At 45.8% G+C, this 21,186-nt stretch overlaps 1 long non-coding RNA gene across 3 annotated transcripts in view; it reads left to right on the forward strand.

Moving 5' to 3' along the window:
- The first annotated feature begins 182 nt into the window (after window positions 1–182).
- LOC127057615 (uncharacterized) overlaps window positions 183–21,186 on the forward strand; it is a 60,141-nt gene continuing 39,137 nt past the window's right edge. The window contains exons 1-5 of one of the 3 annotated variants that reach the window (XR_007776135.1): window positions 183–281; window positions 792–851; window positions 3,007–3,118; window positions 5,993–6,161; window positions 7,633–10,156. This is a non-coding gene — a long non-coding RNA (uncharacterized LOC127057615). Of the gene's footprint in view, window positions 282–791; window positions 852–3,006; window positions 3,119–5,992; window positions 6,162–7,632; window positions 10,157–21,186 lie in introns of those variants that run through there. The other 2 variants (XR_007776136.1, XR_007776137.1) reach the window with 2 other exon arrangements.

Here is a 21,186-nt window from a genome sequence, read left to right on the forward strand (position 1 = left end):
GGTTTGAACGGTAAAGCCCACATCCATTGGATAACTGCGTGCTCATCACCAAGCCAGTGTCACAAAGGGGCGGGAAGAGGGACAAGATTGGTTACGACACCGAAAGCTTCTGCGCAAGCGCAATTAGGGCTGCGTACTGTGCGCAGGCGCAGTCGTTCTTTTCCACCGCCCTGAGAAACGCAATGAACCAGCCTTTCCCCTCCCTCTATCGTGATGTATTGGGGTCTTGGTGGTGACTCCTCCCATTGTCTGGTGGGGAGGGAGGGACATATGCTGCTGAGGTCTGTGCTACGGGGCCCTATCCCCTGACGCTTCCAAGCATGATTTTAATGAGGAGTTCTGAGACTTCCGTGTGATTTTATATTTCATCATTGTGTGACTAAGTAAACAGTGCAAAGGGAGAGACAGCCACTGCCTCTGCTCCCACCTGCATAGGCCCCCCCCCCAGTAAGGGCCATTGTGCCAACGAGTGTCTGTGCAGGACTGGGCACGCACACAAATAATGAGCTTTAGTGATGGGGTTGGCACACCAGTGTGCATGCACAAATATTGGTGCTCAAGTGAGGTTCTCTCAGATACTCGGGCTCAAGCAATGAGGCCTGCACGTGTGAGTGAAAGACCCTCATTGAGTACTTGGGTGATGGGCTCTTCACATATGCATGTGCCCACAGGTCCAGCTGATCATATTTGTGCACAAATACACCAGATACTGTTAAAGTACAAATGCATGATTTTGTAGCAATAGAGAGACCCACGCATATTCATGTGTAATGTGTTTTTTGTGCATGTAGATGGCAGATGCTGAGACCTGTGAAAATTTTGCTCATCCAGTCAGCACTTACCAAAACAAAGTAAGTCTTTCTTAATGTCTTTCTGCAGTTAACCAAAAAGGCTCACAAATGGTCCCATGGAGAAATATTCCCTGCACGCAATTGTAATAAGACAGTTCCTTAAAACAGATAGCTCCTAAACTTTTCAAGGGAGAAGTTATGTCTTCATCTTCATAGTCTTACATCACTTAGAACACTGGGGTCCCAATCCCTAATTGGACCACTGGGCACTAGCACAGTATACATGTTATATAACAATAACCATTTGACTGATGACCTTGCCAGCATAAATTAGTCTTGGTATTGAAAAAATAATATTAAAATAAGTAAAGCATAATATATTTTATATATACAGAAACATTTCAAAAATCAAATGTGATTTTTCTCACAATATATAATTAAAATGTATATCTATATGTATACATTTTTTTATTATTTGAATAATAAATATTCATAAATAAATATTCTGGTAGCGGCTAGAGATCGCAAATGAGACCAGGGCCCTATTGTGGTAGCTATATACATAATAAGAGAGAGTCTTTGCTCAGAGCTTAAAAATAGACAAGACAAGATAAAAGGTGGGAAGGAAAACGGAGAAGGTTATTTGATCTAGGTCATTCAGCAGGTCAGTGGGCAATTTGGAAATATAACTCAGTTGTTCTGGCTCCCAGTCCAGTGCCCTCTCCACTAGACCATGCTGCCACCCAAATAAAAAGATACGTGTTTTTGTCATGCTAATTAAAAGCAGGTTCTGCCTGTTTCTCCATGCAGTCACACCAAATTATTTTAAGGCCTGATTTTCAGACGTTCTGAGCTCTCAGCTCCTGTTAATTTAAACTAGAATTGTGGGGGCCTGGCACCTCGGAAAATCAGGTCCTTAGTGCACTGGTATTTATTAATATTATTTTATTATTTTTATTATGTTAGTGCTCATAAGGTGCTAGGCATTATCCAAACAAATAGCAAGACACTGGTCCCAATTCAGAAAAGTACTTGAGCACGTTCATAACTTTAAGCACACTTAGAAATTGTTGAAAATATATTCTGTCTGTCCTTATTGGTTAGATACCTTGCCCATACCTTAGTCACATCTCACCTTGACTACTGCATCCTTCTCCTAACAATCCCCTTACAATCCATCCAAAATACTGCTGTGAAAATCATCTTCTGCTCTCACTACTCTGACCATATTACTGCCCCTAATTAAGGCCCTTACTCTCTTTAGCCACCATGCGAGTTGGGCCATGATATGGCATAATAATAATAGTTAATAATATGATATATGAATATGTAGTTGGTTTTGCTCTGTGTGATATGCCTCAGTTTCCCCATGTGTAAAATGTGACTAATAATACTTACCTCACTTTTAAAGAGATTTGAGAGTTACTGATGAAATCTGTGGCCTCTGTTATGCAGAAGGTCAGGCTAGATTAATATTATCGCCCCTTCTGGTCTTAAAATCTGTGACTCTATGAATCTCCTCTTTATGCTTTAGAAATCATTATGAGTGGGCAGTCAGCTGAGAAACACCAGCATAGTATCAGTTCACCACATACTGCAAGTATAAAATATGGAGTTGCATATATATTTATGCAATATATTGGTGTATATGTATAAAATTGTACCTTGTAACAGGACAGTCTGTCTTTTGAAGGGCAAGTCTGGATTCAGGCCACCCTGTTTTGAATTCTGGCCTGGAAAAGGAGGGAATTCTGCACATTGTAGTTCCCAGAGAGATGTCTGGTAATTATAGGCTGGGCTGCAATGCATGATAGGAAATGGACAGGTTATAAAAGGCAACCTTTCTCAGATCAGCGAGATTGATGAGTTTGAGAGCTAGTCTGTGGTTACCTAAAGAAACACCAATGCTGTGGTAAAACCTGGTGTGGGAGCTAGGTAAAGAGCCAGGGTGACAGTAAACTGTGAGGACCTCTCTAGGCAAAGGATGTAGGAGGGTTTTTGAGCTCATTGGAAGAGGCCAGGCTGGTAATTGGATCTCCTGGTGTGGAGGTGATTGAGGTATGACCAGTGACAGGCACGAAAGGAAGTGATCCTGGGAAACAGGGTAGCAGTGCAATCTGGGGTTGGGACACATAGCTATCCTATGGTTTAGGGTTGAGCTTAAGGAGGGCTGAGGGAGTCCTGGTCTTATTTACGCTTCCTTTGTTTGCTCTAGAAAAGGAGAACACTTACTTTGGCCAGAGGGTAGCAATTCGCTAACAAACCCAAATAAACTGTCCAGCCAGAGGGGAAACTGAGGCAATGGCTGCATCCTAATTCCAGAGCAGGTGAGTTGCTGTTGCGTATGTTACATTCTCACGCTTTACAGTTGCAGTAATATATATAATTATTAGTGTGATGCTGGCCATGACTCCATAATTAAGGTTGCATTGAAAAATAATGTTAAACTAGGGACTTATTGGGCTGGATTCTCAGTTATTCCATTACAGTTCTCTATATCAACTTCATGCTTCTCATATTCTGGGACAATGCAGGGCCTTGACTAGCTTTTGATGTAAATTAGAATATCTTTGGGGCTGCTCTAGCCTGTATTCTGTTTCCTGTGGGCCCTGGGAAGCAAAGAACAACAACCATTGTGCATTATGCTCTGGCATACCCTATGCTGGGAATAGGGCTGGTGTAGAGCCTGTCTATCAGCTGGAAATCCCCCAGCAGAGGGGATATTCTCATGGGATAATATCTGCCCATTTTAAAGTCTCTTTATGCTACCAGAGAGGCATAAATTTGCATTAGTGTAACTAAGAATAGGCCCATTGTTTTGAATTTATATGAAAATAAAATATTTCCTCCCCAAATACACTGCTTATTAGGTGGGTCCAGGCTGGGTTTTGGTGGATCTATACACAAGCAAAGAGTTTTACATCAGTACTCCCTTTATATAATGGTCATGCCAAGCAGGGTTTCACATCAGCTCTTGTCTTAATACAAAAACTATATATGTGCAGCTGGTTTCACAACCACTCTCTTGTTACCATAATATCAATGCTGTACATGCACAGCTGGTTTTGGAGAAACTCTTCCATACCATTATACTGGCACTATATATTTGCTGCTAGTTAGGACTCCCACACTAAACATCTGGGTAGTTAAATGTTCACAAATGTTGGAAATCATTTCCTCTATTGTACATGATGCTTCAGTCCATACACACAAATAAGCATGAATAAGAATCGAAAATGTGTTATCGCTTTGATCCTGGTTCTTCATTTAAGCCTCCTGCAAAAACAGGAATTCAGATACAAAAAAACTGCAGCAGATTCACCGCCCCGCCCCCCCCCCCCCCAAGAGAGGGAAAATCAGGGAGCTGGTTGCAGCACCCTGATCCTAAGCTGCTTAGCCCTGGTAAAAGTTAGAGCTGTGGGTTATCTTATCCAACTGACACTGGGTCCCTCAGAGAGCTTGCAGCAGTGAAGAACCAGGCATAGTGATTCTCTGGGTGAGCAAAGTGGACTCGATGGCCTGGAAAATGCTGGCCTGTGTTTACATGGGATTAAAGATAATGAACTCCATTCTTTAAAAAACAAACAAACAGAAAACCCTGAGTTAAGGTTCTTAAATTCTAAAAGTCACTTCCTCTCTCATTCATAATTCAGTAAATATATTCACATCTCATTAGAAACAGCAACTTGAACTTTGACCATGTTTAAGAAGTTTGTATACCAATAAATGTGATCTTTGTGTGTGGTTCAGTCCAATGGCTACTGAAGTTGGTGGAAAGATTCCTGTTGACTTACATCTGATCTGGATCAGGTCCATGGACAAGGTGTTGAATTTTAGTGAACATATACTTGTAGTGTAGGAAACAAATATAAAGGGTGACTTGAGAAAAATGCCTACTCAGTTTAAAAAAATTGCTACATGAGTTTGTTTATAAATTATGTAGTGGTTGGTAAACACACAGTTGTACTTTACAGACTTCAGTAGTAGAATGTGGATATTTAAATGTGTAATCCTTCATGTTTTAAACAAGCCAAAGAATGGGGAAAGAAAACATCTCAATCCGACACTTTAGCAATAGTATGGTCAACACTATATATGCTATGTTATAAATTGTCCACAAATTATAAATGCTACAGTTTCTTAAATTCTTATCAAATTATATAAACATTGAAATGAGTTAAACAGTAATGTGTGATGGGACTGTCCAAAAGTACTCCAGTTAATACAGATCTTCAGTCAACTCCTCTTCTTACGGTCTGGTCCAAAGCTGTCTGAAATCATTAGAAACACTCCCTTCGACATCAATGGGATTTAGAGCAGGCCATTATAGACATTCTGTATCAGCATCTGAGATCAGAAATGTGTGCTTATGGATTGGCTTCATCTACGCTGCACACTTCAAGGGGTGACATGTACAGAATGTGTAGGTAGACACCACAGTGAAAAGCAGGCAATGTCTACATTGTGGTGTATAACTGCACGAGTGTTAGTGAAAGGCTTTAGCAGGTGGGAGGCAATGGGGAAAGGCTGCCAGAGGCTTTCCCTGCCATAGGGAGCTGCTGGAGTCCCTCTGCTGCCCCCAACCTCCAAGAAAAGAGTCCTGAAGCAGAAAGCTATTGGAGTCTTTCCCTACTGCGTTCCTGCTGACGGAGTCTTTCCCCTCTCCTGGAACCTTTCTTTAAGACTTTAAGGTCAGAAGGGACCATTATGATCGTAGTCTGACCTCCTGCACAACGCAGACCGCAGACTCTCACCCACCCACTCCCGCAATAAACCCCTAACCTATGTCTGAGTCATTGAAGTCCTCAAATCATGATTTAAAGACTTCAAGGTGCAGAAAATCCTCCAGCAAGTGACCTGTGCCCCATGCTGCAGAGGAAGGTGAAAACCCCCCAGTGCCTCTGCCAATCTGCCCTGGAGGAAAATTTCTTCCCGACCCCAAATATGGTGATCAGCTAAACCCTGAGCATGTGGGGAAGACTCACCGCTTACACCTCTACTGGGAATTTTCAGTGGGCATTCTTCATACTCCAGCCCAGTGCTGGGAACGGAGAAAGCACTGGTCTGGTACTAGAGGGCAAAAGACTCCAGCAGTCGCTCCAAGAGGGGTCCTCCAGCATGCCTACTCTTCAAGGAGCTGGGGCTTAGGCTGAGGTGACACATGACCCCTTTTCAACCCTGCTGGCCTCATTATCCGACAGGATGCCAATGAAGGCCAGGGTGTGGAGCTAGCGGGAACATAGAGGAGGAGGCCCGGAAGAAAGAGGAGCATGTTATCCTGCACCTCTACCCAGAGGAGCAGGTTGAGCAAGCCCCTCCTGACAAGCAAGGAGGACCTTGAGGCTCAGTACAAATTGGAACCTGAGGCTGGTAAGTTAAAACCCCACCCTCCCAGCCAACATCACCTCCTATCTCCAAAGCTGCATGGAGGCCTGAAAGACCATCTCTTCTGCCCCTCCTCCCCAACAAAAGACCCCGACCCAGGCACAACTGTAAATTCAACATTCTGTTGAAACCACTATAAAGCTTTTTTTTTGGTGGAAGCTGTAGAACAGATTATCAGCGAACTATCACATTGCCCCTGGGTCTATGTGTTTGTCAGCCAACAGGCTGACAGTGATGAAGGGAGTGGATAGGGCTGGTTTGGAGATAGGACATTTGTGCAAGATTAATTGTTCTCCAAAGTTGCAGCTGTTTTCTGCTCCTTCAAGATCACAGACTTTCACTACAGTAACGCCCCCTTCTCCATACACACGCACACAAACACATCTTGCAAATGGGAGTCACTCAAAAGGGGGGATGGGTTTAGTATCAGGACCAGTTACACACGGGAAGGAGAAGAGGAACTTTGCTTCTCCAAGGAATGTGATAGCGGTCCTTTGTTACAGTAAAAAAGTTTTCAAGCATTCCCATGCCCTGGTGGCTGGCATCTTTCCACTTGCAGCCATGCCACACAAGCCAGGAGAAAGGGTAGTAGGTGAGGGATCTGCTGCAGCGGTGGCACAAACACAGGGCAGTGCCCCTTTGCAGTGGGGAGGTGAGTGGCTTGCAGTCTTGATCGGAAACTCCATGGCACACAGTACAGCATCCTTACTTTTCCGGTTCCTTTCTCTGGTCTTTGCTGGAAGAAGGAGCCGGATTGCCTGATGCTGCAGGGACTGGTTTGGGGATGGGTGGGCATTTGAAGTGGTTTGCTTATCTCCCTCTATGTAGTCTCCAACCATCTGCTAGTTCAGAATGTAGTCTATTTCCCAGTCCCATAAGCATATGTCAGCATATTTCAGCAAACTTCTGGTACAGCAGGAACTCTAACTGGTTCTTAAGACTCCAGCGTAGCACAGATTTGCTTGGTCCACCTTCATAGCTCACCAGTCCCCTGCATTCATTCATTTATAGATGGGTGGCAAGTAGCACAATCATCTCTCTGACACAGACTGCTGGATCCCCACCGTAGGACTGGAAAGCTACGTTCCTTTTCCAGTCTAGTACTTTCAAAACTGCTATGTTCACCAACTGATGGCCAGCCTGAAAAGAAAAAAATGAGAACAGTTAATGTTGCCCCTGAAATAAATGCTCGCACTGGCTCAGTCACACACTTTGAGACATTAATTTTTTTTTTAAATAGTTCATGCTACCTACCGTTCTCAGCAGGTGCTCCTTTCTAGAGGGCTGCAAAAGTTCTCTGAGAACCAAGGATACCAAAACATTTGCATTCCTGAAATGCTGAAAAGTATTAATATTGTGGCATTCCACAGCAAAAGTTATGTTATCTTGAGGGATTTCTTGCCCACTTTCCAAGAGAAGAAAAAATATAATGCTGTTCTTGTGACTGAATTTGTAGGATCTTCCTCTGAGCAGAGTGAACCCATTCTACCCAGGAATAGTAGAGGAAGACAGAAAAGGACACTGGAAGACCTGGTCATTGGGATCAACAGATGGAGCCAGGAGCAGTTTCCCTTTATGAGGGAAAGGGAAAAACAGGATATTGAGTAGGAGGAACAGGCTATGCAGCAGGAGATATTTTCAAAGACAAGAGGTATTAATTATCTGGTTCCTGTAGCAATATGCACAGAGCTTGTCCAAAGGGACTGGGAGTATGCCCTGTTGCAATCCCTGGTACAAGTGATAGAGGAACAGAATCGGGTTCTGCCTGCATAATAGCTGCTCCCATAACTGGGAACTGCCACCTTCTTCTCCAGCTACTCCTCCTCCTACTGCATCTACAGCCCACCATGACGCTGAAACAGAGGACCCACCCCATCCACCACGACCGTCCCAGTCTCTTCAGCACCTTGGCATCATTAACCTTTCTTGTGTGTCCAATGTTAGTGTTCATAAATCTGACTTTGTGGTCCACTATGCCTTGAAGAATGAGTGAAGAGTAACCTTTTTGATTGATGCACTCACTCGTGCCTTTTGGAGGGCAAAGTAGAGGAATGTAGGTGCCATTGATGTCCTCCCCCACCCCCAGTTTGGAAACCCCATTCTCTGGAACCCAGCAATAATTTTTGGTACTTTGATGATGGAGACCACCCAAGCGTAGATGAGTGTTGAAACTTGCACCAGCCTCAAAAGTGGACTTCCCCACCCTGAAGTGGTTTGCAGCTGACCAGTAGCTGTCTGATATTGCCAGCTCCCAGAGGGCAATAGCCACCCGCTTCTCTGCTGGTATGGGTCTTCGGAAATGAGTACTCTGCTGCAGTAGGATTGAGACCAGCTCCTCACAGAGCTCTATGAAGGTCTGCTTTCTCATTCTGAAGTTCTGCAGTCACTGGTCCTCCTGCCAGCTTTCCAAGATGATATGATCCCACCACACTGTGCTGGTTCTCCTGGTCCAGAAGTGATGGTCCACCCATGGACATACAGTCACAGCACAAGCAGTGTCCTGTGTCTTGGAGTAACAGTGGATCAGTCACCACCTCGATCATCAGTTTTCAGCTTTTGAGAAGGGTCCAAGTCTATACAACTAAGATTCTTGTTGGCTGTATCTCACACACACACATACACACACTCTCTCTCCTCCCCCACCCCCCACAGGAGCAGAATTGCCTCATCAGTCACTTGTTCTATGTCTTCGACCAAGTTAGGCAGGAGAGAAGGGTGAGCGGGAGGTGCCATCATCAAATGTGCGAAGCTGTCTGCAGTACCTCCCACACACAGCAAGGTAAATCCAAGATCCCCTTCTCCGATGCACAGAACACTGAGATACCAACCCTGAAACACTAGAGCTAACCTCATGCACCAAAAGAAGTTATTGTGGATGGGGATGTACCCAGGTACCTACAGAGTGTGTACCTGTGTCCAGCACAGTATATGTGGACACTCAGCACAGGCATGGGTATATGTGCAAGCATACGTACGGCCCTGTATCCCTGTCCAGGCACCAGAGTAGATGTAGCCTCTGAGTACTTCTAGAGTGCTGGCACCTCTGAAATACCAATGTAAATTTTGTCACATTACCACACATAGTGGGGAATTACACATGTAGATGAAGTAATTAAATATGTAGTTTAGCATCTTTTAAATAAGTATTCTATGAGTTAATAACTGTGCCTTACCAAATGTATTAGCCCAATCTTTGGCTGTGGCTGAGAAGCAGACAATACAACTCAGAAGCGGAGCTGTAATACACTTTTGTGCTCCATGTTTCTGAGCCAGCTATACCCCAGACCGGTCCCCTGGCATAATTTAGAGTAGCCTTCAGACTGTTCTAATTTAAGATGACTGCCAGAGGCCCCAAGAGTACATAATAGAAGACAGAGATTGCTAGGATTCCAGGAAAATGTGGCCATGTCCTTTTCTTGTTAGCCACATCCAACACCCACCACTCCAAACGAAATGGGTTGCACAGGAGTCACTAAACTGACTGTCCCTAGAGTGGAGTGATCTGTCCATAAGTAACCACTGGTGATTTCCTTGCCAGCATGGTACAAAGCAACCTTGGTACAGGTGAGGACTGGGACTATTGAATTTGTGTGTGTACTGACAAAGGTAAGGTTGCTATCTTTTTAACTGCATGTATGTATTCAAACATTATGTGTGAAACATTGTCATTTTATTAAAGATGGATAAAGAATTTTAACTTAGAAAGTTAACTTTTTTATCCACCTGAGGAAAAAGGGGAGTGTGAAGCCCAAAGCTGCCAGAAAAGAGGCTAAGGGCCTCTGGGCCCAGGAGGGCAATAGGGCAGCAGTAATGGAGTCCTCCTGCTTGTTGGACCAGCAGCATTAAATGTATTGTATAGGCCCTGTGTGTAAGTGTGTAGGTAGCATGAGGGCAACATTAACTGAATTTAGGGGTAGCCTGGGTAGAGACCACCCCACTTAACCAAATACCCCTCTCCTTGGAGCCCCACAAGAAGCCAAGGTAAGAACCTTCTCCCCAAATCCAAAGCCCCCAAACAGTGAGCAGGGAAACTCCTCCTCAAATGATACCTATTTTAACAGACTGGAAAATTGTCTCATTTAATTCACACAATGACAAAGCATCCTTCAAAACACAACATTTTTTGTTTGTTTTTGTTATTTTAATAAACCGTTCTGATCTGCCAATTATGGCAAAACATGCAGCAAAAGACAGATGTCCCACATATTGGTCACTGGTCACACATTTTAATGGCTAGTGTCACACACTGGCAGACTGCAAGGTCAAGAAGTGTGATGTGCAGGTTGATTGGTGCACAGTGAATGAGGCATCTGAGTAATTTTGGTGATTTTTGCCTTTTAATTTCCCCCTCTGAGATTACTGTGATAATGAAACCAATGGTATCCCTAGCTGAAGTCTTTAGGGATAGACAGAGGATATGTTAATTGTAGATCATTCTAAAGAGTTATTTTATTCCCATATGCAGATTGTTATTGGGAGCTGGGCTTAATGATAAATAAGGAAAACAAGATTAAGGAGATGGGATTTCCTGGGATATAATGATGACAAAGATTTCTTAGCAGAAATGAAAATATTGGAGGTATCTGAAGATTTAACCATGGCAATAGTTTCTCAGTGCCATGGTCAGATTTGTAAATGCCCACACAAGAGAATTCAGGCTTACCTTCTGTTAGATGAGATTTCAGCAGGCCTGGAGGGACAAAATGCTAATTTCACCAACGGGAAAGAAGGCTCTCATGTTCAGGGGCGGCTCTAGACATTTCGCCACCCCAAGCCTGGCAGCATGCCATGGGGGGCGCTCTGCCGGTCGCCGGTCCCGTGGCTCCGGTGGACCTCCCGCAGGCATGCCTACGGGAGGTCCACCGGAGCCACGGGACCAGCGGACACTCCGCAGACATGCCGCCGAAGGCTGCCTGCCTGACGCCCTCCCGGCAACCGGCAGAGCGCCCCCCGCAACATCCCTCCCCAAGCACGCGCTTGGCGTGCTGGGGCGTGGAGCCGCCCCTGCTCATGTTGATACTGCACAGTATTTTTCCTCCACCTCTTTTGGTGTTTTATCAGAGAGATGGCTCAATCAAAGATGAAGCTGTGGGGGAGGAAAACTGGTCAGATTGGATCTTTCATATTCCTTGGATAAAAATGTCAATCAAAATAAAATGGATAGCCTAAATGAAAAAGTGAGGGGATTAACATGGCTAATCAAGGTAATAACAATTCGCCGCTTTGATCCATTCTCTTTTTATGCAAAATGATCCACTTTGGCTGATATTTGCACTATGTCCATTCCTGCCATGGATACATAAAAGCAGAAGATATGGCCCCATGTCAGTAGAACTATGTGATTGGGCTTGAAATAGCGATGCATTGTTTGTAAAGAGTCCACAGTGTTAGCTGTGTGGGGGATGTTTATAGCTACCTGGGCAGTGTTCCACTGCATAGTAGAAAGGTGGGAAGCAGAAAGAGAAGGGGAGGAAGAACTCCTACCCCCTTCTCTGAACTTCCCTGATGACATAGTAGGTGGCACACCTTCCAAAGGTGTTGCTTCAGCAAAGGTGACCCAGGCATTGAACTAGCTGAGTGTTGCAAAGAAGTTTATTTGAATATTTGCTTGCATTTTAAAATAAACTTACTGCACTAGTACTTGTACTCCTTTGGTGTGTTAGGTGAATGTTTTAGCACCTGAGTTTCTAAGCTCAAAAGATCAAGTGCTTGCAGATACCAAATTTTAAACTCTTACGCATGGCCCTGTAATTGCAGTGGAATAGATAAATCTGTACTTAAAGTAGAGGTCAATAGAGTACTCATCTGAAAGCCTATATTCTATATGGAATGGAATGCTGCTTAATTGTGGAGGAACAGGATTCCCAAACCCCTTGCCAGAGCCCTGACAGAGAAGCAATTAAACAAGCCAGACAAGGACCCGACCACACCCTTTGCAACTAGGACTAAATTCAGACAGTTCCTTTGCGTGAATATGCCAAGACAATTTAAACATAATCTCTGCACCCAGCCCCAAAGAGCCATTACTCATGACCCTTACTCATGTTGAGTAGTTCTTTACTGCACACTCAACACCATTGTAATCCAAGGGATTACTTGAAAAGTAAGGTGCTACTCATTGTGAGAGTGGCACAGTCTGGGCCAGTACTTTACAGCAGCCTAATATTTCTAAGATTGATACCTCAGGCACATCGTAACTGGCCTAATTTAGATTCTTTACAGCAACTCCCTAAACTGCTCGCTCTCCCTGAGAGATTCAAAGCCAGAGGGGTTTAGTAGTAAATATTTATATTATAATAGCAGCCAAAGGCCCCATTTGGAAACGAGGCCCCTTTGTGTCTGGACAGTGCCCACCACAAAAGACTATTCCCGTCATGAAGGACTTAGTTAAAACACAAAAGGAAGAGGATGGGAATGCGGATACAACATACAAGCAAATGAAGATGGTGGTGAGTTCACACAGCTTTGTTAGCTATGTAAGAGGTAGGTATTATTGTTAAGTACAAGGAAAACCCCAGTCCTACAACTGAATCCTTTGAGTTTGAAGGGGGTCTCTGAGCCCGTTTAGTGGTGCTCCAGTGGAGGCAGGGATCTATCCTCCTGGACCAGGTTGCGGGGTTGGGCCCTATAAGTTGTACTCACCCAATCTGTGAACAGAAGCAATATCGTGTGAGTTATGTGCTAGCCACAATTAACAAACACAGCTCAAAGTCTGAGTATAGAGTATTAGATACTTGCAGTGAGCTGTTTGTGACCAGCTAATGCAATGAAAAAAGCTTAGAGTGGATTCAAATAAGTGAATTGGAAGAAACTGATCTGCTCATGCCCATTCTGTGAGCAAAAGAGGTTAAGTTTATAGAGTAGATTATGTGCTCCAGTCTACTTAGAACAGGGGTGGGCAAACTTTTTGGACCGAGGGCCACATCTGGGTATGGAAATTGTATGGCGGACCATGAATGCTCACAAAATTGGGGGTTGGAGTACAGGAGGGCTCTGACTGGGGGTACAGTCTCTGGGTGGGGTCAGAAATGAGGCATTCATGGTGCAGGGGCGGGCTCTGGGCTGGGCAGGGGGCTTGGGGGCAGGTGGGGTGAGGGCTCTGGCTGGGGGTGTGGGCTCTGGGCTGGAGCTGAGGGGCTGGGGGTGCAGGAGAGTGCTCCGGACTGGGACCGAAGGGTTCAGAGGGCAGGAGAGGGATCAGGGCTGGGGCAGGGCGTTAGGGCGTGGTAGGAGGTCAGGGGTGCAGGCTCTGGGCTGCGTTTATCTCAAGCAGCTTCCGAAAGCAGCGGCATGTCCCTCCTATGCAGAGACAGAGCCAAGCGGCTCTGCGTGCTGCCCCATCCCCACAGCTCCCGGAAGCAGTGGCATGTCCCCACTCCACTTCCTATGTGCAGCCATGGTGCCAGGCAGGCAGCTCTGTGCACTGCCCTGTCCGCAGGTGCCACCCCTACCGCTCCCATTGGCCATGATTCCCAGCCAATGGGAGCTGCAGGGGCAGTGCTTGGGGTGGGGGCAGCATGCGGAGCCCCTGGCTACCCCTATGCATAGGAACTGGAGAGGGGACATGCTGCTGATTCCGGGAGCTGTGCGGAGCAGGAAAGCCCCCGACCCTGCTCCCCGACTGGAGTGCCAGAGTGGGGCTAGCCCCAGACTCCACTCCCCAGCGGGAGCTCGAGGGCCAAACTAAAATGTCTGCTGGGCCTGTAGTTTGCCCACCCCTGATTTAGAAGACAGGAAGTGAACACTTTTAAAAATCTTTATTACTGTCTGATGGAAGCAGATCTTCATGAAGTTGGTGGAACGGTGCTTGGATATTTGGCACTGAGTAAATTGGTGCTGCTGCTAGGCACATCTTGCTTACTGTGACTCATATGAGAGAGCGGCAGTCCCCAGATGTCTATTGTAGGTAGTTGCACAATCCCACAGGCAGTTATGAATCACTACAGCATTTAGTTCCCCTTTCCTTAGAACACCATGGAATTAAAAAGTGGGAGAGGGTGGGGGGAGTTTGATGCTGTGTCAGGTTTTTCAAAATGTCTTGACGTCCTAGGCTGCACCTATTTTTCCAGAGTTAACCCTCTGCCCAGCTCGAATGCATATAGAAACAGAAACCACTTTTTATAGTATAGATATGCCCACTATAATAGTTTACTTTTTTCAATGTGTTAACTCAGCTGGCTCTGGCCGCTGATGCCTCCTGGCAGATGTCTGTTAAATTAAGAGATGGGGAAATCGGTTTGCCGCACACACTTTAGGACCCAGTCAGAGAGTTCATAGACACTTTAAAGTCAATGAAGTTTTACTTATGTTGGGATTGAAGAATAGGGCTCTGTGTAGCCTTTTAGACCTGGTCCAGATTCTGCCTTTGTTCACAAATGGGAATTAATTTGCTTGTACAGTCCTAGTCCCTGGTACCATGTGCCACAAATCAATTCTACACTTGTGCATATCTCAACATAGTTGACAGTCTTCTCAAGAAAAGCCCAGAATTACCAGGGTGGGTCTACACTTAAAACGCTGCAGTGGCAGCGCAGCTGTACCGCTGTAGCACTTCAGTGAGGATGCTACTATGCTGATGGGAGAGCTGCTTCTATCAATGTAGTTAATCTACCTCCATGAGAGGCGGTAGCTGTGTCGATGGGAGAAGCCCTCCCATCCACATAGTGCTGTCTACAACAGGTCAGTGTAACTGCATTCCTCAGGGATGTGGATTTTTCACACCCCTGAGCAATATAATTATACCAGTGTGAGTTTAGAGTGTAGATCTGGCCCTAGAGTAGGGGTATTGCAGGTTTGGGCTGAGGTGCATTTTGCAGAGCTTTGTGAGGAAGGATTGTGTTTATCCATATAACTCTTAGCTCTAGCCAGGGTTATAAATCCCCTACTATCATGAACAATGTGAACAAAATAATGTGGTCCTTCATCAAATGCCATTACTTGTGAAGTCAATGGATAATTCTGCTTGATTAAGAACCACAGAATTTTCCCCTTCATTGTCTCATATCATTTTAAAAGAATGAGTGGTAACAAGTATCATACACGTCTTTAGCACGTTGGTTAAAGTTATAAAGTAGTGGTAGGAGCAGGGGACTGGGTGCCAGGAATTGCTAGTGTTCTAATCTCAGCTCTGACAATATGCTCTCCAGGCCCTTGGCCTTGACCAAGTAATTTGACTTTTTCCCTGAGCTCCCACATCTGTCAAATGGAGCTAAAGAAACCAACCGTTGCTCTGGGGTTTTGTAAGGATTGACTAGTTAGTGTTTGTTAACCATGCTGAAGATGAAGTACACTAAGTGGTACAGACAGCATTTGTAATTCTACCATTCAGGTATTGGAAAGGTTCAGTTGTTGTTTGAACTCTGGCAAGTCATTTGGGGCATGGGCTTTAGAGGTGCAGTGCACCCGCAACTTTTAATTGAATTAATGGGAGTCAAGGATGCTCAGCATCTCCGCAAATCAGGCCCTTCACTTTTCAGGGTCTCAGTTACGTATCTGCAAAATGGGGATAATACACCTCTACTTCAGTGGGTCACTGAGAAGCTTCATTAATTAGTAGCTGCATCATTGCGGTCCTCAGAGGATAGGTACTCTGAAGGTCCCTTCTTAAGGTATGGCTATGCTAGTGCTGGAATGGATAAATTCCAGCTCAAGGAGACATACATGCACATGCTCTAATTGAGCTAGTGCACTAAAACTAGAAGTATAGTTGCAAGCTAGCTGCTCCACATATGATTCTGTCTAAGGCAATAGGTGCATATGCTAGGAGGCTAGCCCCTACTGCTGCTCGTGCCATGGCAACCACACTTCTCTCTTTAGCATGCTAGATTGAACAGAGTAGTGTGAGTGTGTCTCAAGATGGAATTTACACCTCCCAGTTCCAGTGTAGACATACCCGTATGACAGGGTCTCCACTCCAGTGTCTCCTTGAAGGCAGCTAGAGTTCAGCTGAGGACACCTCCATCATCCCAACAAAGCCGCATTACTGGGCCAGATCTTCAGCTGTTGTAAATCAGTGTAGTGACAATGAAATCAATAGAGCCATGCCATGTACACCACCTGAGGATCTGGCCCATCCACTTCAGTATGTTTTGTCTGCAGAGTGCCTACAGAGAAGGGCCTTATGAGTAGTTCTTCTGCGAGAGTGACTTCTTGTTTGTCCATCAGAATTAAGGGTGGTATCAAGCTATTGCACAGACACTTAATGAAAACTTCCTTCCTGCTTTCAGCTAGGGTTTCCAGAATGTCTGATCAAAAAGGGACCCTGGCGGCATCGGTCAGCACCGCTGACCAGGCTGTTAAAAGTCCGGTTGATGGGCCTAGCAGGCTTCCTACCTGGCTCCGCATGGCTCCCGGAAGCAGTGACATGTCCCTGCAGTTCCGAGGCACAGGGGCAGCCAGGGCGGCTCCATGCACTGCCCTTGCCCCATGCGCCAGCTCCGCAGCTCTCATTGGCCGGGAACTGCAGTCAATGGGAGCTGCGGGGGTGGCACCTGTGCACGGAGGCAGTGTGCACTGTGCAGAGCTGCCTGGCCATGCCTAACACTAGGAGCCAAGGGACATGTCGCAGCTTCTGGGGAGCCCCCCGAAGTAAGCGCCTCCCAGAGCTCCCTACCCCAGCCTGGAGCTCGCTCCTGGAGCCGGCACCCCTTCCCACAACCCTGTCCTGCACCCAAACTCCCGAAGCCTCTGCCCCAGCCCAGTAAAAATGAGCAAGTGAATGAGGGTGGGGGAGAGTGAGCGACAGAGGGAGGGGGGATGGAGTGAGTGGGGGATGGGGCATCAGAGAAGGGATGGGGCAAGGGTGTTCAGTTTTGTGCGATTAGAAAGTTGGTAGGTCTACTTTCAACAGAAAACTGTCAGATTTTTCTCATGCAATGTTAGTGAAATGTTTAAAATAAACCCACAGTGAAAAATAAAATAAAAATCTACAAATGCATTCCAAAATGAAAAAAAAAACATGACTTGATTCTGAACACATTGGTATAAATCAGATGTAATGGCATCAGACTGGTGTGAAACCAGTTCAGAGGAAAATCAAGCTTACTGATATCTCACAGGGACTGATCTCATTCTTCAGTAACTTTCTGCAGCACAAATGATAAGTTATTAGTGTGTGCTGTTGCTTTGGGGTTAATATGGTACAAGAAGACTTTAAGTGGTACTGTAGCTAAGACTCAGGCTCCAAGTGCTATACCAAGAACTGGGTGAACGCATTCCTTTTGAGAAGCAAGAACAGTGAAGAACTTGTTTTGAAGAAAATGAAAATGTTCTTGGATGGGGCAGTTTCTTTCCAGTTGCCATGGTGAGAAGGATCCTAGAGTTTTCTTGTATAAGCTCCCTATAAAGACAGTGGTTACGTTCTGTTCTAATTTGGATTTATTAATAAGTCAGAGCACTAATTTGAGAGGGTAAAAAAGTCATTCTCCCTCTTGTCAAATGCACTGTAACTCTTTCTGTATTTTACCCTTGGTGACAGGACAGAACTAGAAAGTTGAATACAAGCGCCCCAGATCTCTGAGCAAGGTACCGAGTTTTCTTTGCCTTCTGCATCAGATTTAAGCTCCTACCCCGGGCCTTCAAGGTTTTATGCATCTTGGTTCCTTTCTGTCCATCCCGTTTTACTCACCTCTCCTCCAAGTCCTTCACTCTATCCAAGCTCCATGATTAACTGCCCCATTGAGTTATTCACTTATTTCTCCAGGTCTAATTCCACATAGCCTCTTCATCAGGAACTCCTCTCTCACTCTGTAAGGAATCCACCCTTTACACTTTAAGCACCTCCCAGCCCTCTCACCCCAGAAGTCTTTAGACCCCAGTGCTGCCCACAGAGAGGTTAATTAATCAGGTGATGGGAAAATCTTAAATGATTCTGACATAAACAATGGAACAAACAAAACGTGCAAAATATCTTATTCAGTCATGCCGCTTTTTGATATATCCCATCTCTGCTAAGTGCACTGTCTGGCTAGATTGTCTTCTTACCTATTCCGCAAAGCACCTAAACCACTGTGGGTGCTATCTGAGTAGTGACAGAGAGAGCTTTGCATTGTGGATAGCTATCCCCCCGTGCAACGTGCCACCCTCTGCCCTGGGAGCTCTGGGAATGGATCGCGATGCCTCATGGGGATGTGCTTGCTGTCCTGTGATGCAGTTCTTCCCATCCATCATACCATCGGCCTCCTACTTTGTTTTGTGCCGTTTTTCAACTGCCCTTGTAAACTGTGTGCCTGCCACCTCTGCCTGACAGCATGGGCCCCAAGCTGGTGATGAGCCTTTTGAACACAACATGGCTGGTCCTGTAGTATTTCATGAGCTGCGAAGCAGAGAGTGAATTGGTGATGCCTGCCATGAAAACAAATAATTCAAGATTGCTGCTGGCATTCACGGAACAGCTGCACATGGTGGACCATTAGCACTAGGCTAGGGAAACAAGCCACTGAGTGGGAGGATCACATCACAATGCATGTATGGGATGACAAGCAGGGGCTGGAGAACTCTTGGATGCGCAAATCCACCTTCATGGGACTGTGTGTGGAGCTCACCTCAGCACTGTGCTGCAAGGACACCAGAATGAGAGGTGCCCTCACTGTGGAAAAGCGAGTGGCAATTGCTGTGTGGGAGCTGGCAACTCCAGACTGCTGCTGGTCAGTTGTGAATCAGTTTGGGGTTAGAAATCCACCATGGACAGAGTACATCAACTGAAAGGGCTATTTCTCCATGGTCTTGCAGGCGCTGGTGGATCACCAGAGCCATTTCACTGACATCAATGCAGGGTGGTCAGGGAAGGTGCGTGATGCATGTATCTTTAGGAATGGTGGACTGTATAGAAAGCTGCAGGCTGGGTCTTTCTTTCTAGAAGATTCCAATAGGGGATGAACAGATGCCCATAGTGATCCTTGGAGACCTCACCTATCTCTAGCTCCCATGACTCATGAAACCTCACACTAGGAAACTGGACAGTAGGAAGGAGTGCTTCAACAACAAGCTCAGCAGGTGCCAAATGACTGTTGAATACTTTGGCCAAGTAAAAGGTTGCTGGTGCTGTCTTTTTGGCTGGTTAGACCTCAAAGAGGAAAATATTTTGATGGTCATTGCAGCCTGCTGTACTCTACATATTATTTGCTAAGCAATGGGGGAAAAGTTTCTCCTGGGATGGACCGCTGAGGCTGATTGGCTGGCTTCAGATTTTGAGCAGCCAGACACAAGGGCTATTAGAGGAGCGCAGCAGGAGGCTATTCTAATCAGGAAGGCTTTGAAGGAGCATTTTGACAATGATTCCCAGTAATGTGTCTTTATGGGAGGCATTGGTAAGGCAGCGATAACTTGCTGCCTTGAATTACTCCTGTAGAGCTTGCTTCCTGAACGTTAATTGTAGTGAGCAAATAGTCCTATCTATCGCCACTGTGTTTCAATGTTAGCACTGATGTGTTTATGTCACAAATAAAGACTAATTTTATTTCTAAGACTCAAGTTTAATAACAGGACAAATTTTTGGTCAAACAAGGAACATGATAATGAGGAGTAGTCTTACAGGTTAGGGTTCTTGCAGCAGTGTGTAACTCCAGCTTTCTTTGGGAAACTCCAATCCCTAGGTGTGGATTGCATGGTGCACTGTGAGGGACTGGGAACATGTGAGGACTGTGGTGGCGGAGTTTGGGGATGGCATGGACTGGAGTTCTGCAGGGGGAGTTGTGCATGGATATACTCAGATTACAGGATAATGAGGGACTTCATCTCTGTCTGGCCCTCCAGGAGCTTTATCATCCACTCCTGCCTCCGAGTCCTTTCCAGACTATCCAGCCTCAGTCTTTCATTAATTGTCTCCCTCCAGGCTCTAGTTTCACTATGTGCTGCATCTGTTGACTGCAGCACCTCGAAAAACATATCCTCCTTACTCCTCCTGGTTCGCCACCTTATCTGATGAAGGTTCTCTGCCAGTGTGGAGGAGTGCGTAGATGGACAGGCTGTCTTGTTAAAGTCTGTCCCTTATCCTCCTCTAGTACATGAGAGCTCAGTCTCCTCTCATCATTTGGTGTCAAAGCAAAATGAGCCCTTACCAGAGCTCCCCTCTCCTGCATGCGAGAGCCAGAGTGCTGAGACTGGCTAGACTCCTCTGGAGTGGAAAAGGGGTCCTCTCTTGCTGTGCCATCAGACCACCCTGCCCTTTGCTCCACATCATCCTCCAGCTCCACTTCCTCATCCACCACTTCATCATCGGGGTTGAGTCCACTGGTCACTGGCTCCAAAGTATCCAGTCCCCCCAAAGTATCCATGCGACTCTTGGTGGTGAAGGTAAGGTCGCTGCTAAGGATGGTGTGCAGCTCCTTATAAAGCAGCATGTCTTTGTCACCACACGGTTGGCCTTCCTTGCCTTCTGGTATGCTTGCCTCAGCTCCTTAATCTTGGCACGGCACTGCTGCATGTCCCTCTCATACCCTTCTCCTGCATGCCACTAGCAATCAGCCCATAGATATCAAGGTTCCTGTGGCTGGAATGAAGCTTCAACTGCACAGCCTCCTCTCCCCATAGACTCAGCAGGTCCAACAGCTCTGGTGTTCTCCACACAGGAGAGTGTCTGCTGGGACTGCTGCAGAAAGCCAGCATAGTCAGCTGGGAAGATGCTGTGTGAACTGTGCACCCTGAGCAAACAGGAAGAAGAATTTCCCTTTAGGGCAGCATAGTTCAAAGTGCTGACCAGAACAGTCAGAATGGGCATTGTGGGATTCCCCCTGGAGGCCAATTAGGGCAACATAGCCAAGCACAGTGTCTACACTGACATCACTCTAACTATGTGGCAAAAAGCTGAAGGGGGAAAGAATGGTATGGCTAAACAAGGAGAGAATGTGGAAGGAAAGTAACAAAAAACAGCAGAGATTGGTATAGTCATTTCTTCTTTGTTCCTCTTCTGTACCAATTGCATTTATGGCATTTTATCAGGTCAGATACTGCTCCTCCACTGATAACAGCAGTGCTATCTTATTGGAAGTTTGCTATAGATGCCTATTGGCAC

The sequence above is a fragment of the Gopherus flavomarginatus genome, chromosome 9 (assembly GCF_025201925.1).
Source record: "Gopherus flavomarginatus isolate rGopFla2 chromosome 9, rGopFla2.mat.asm, whole genome shotgun sequence".
NCBI lineage: Eukaryota > Metazoa > Chordata > Testudines > Testudinidae > Gopherus > Gopherus flavomarginatus.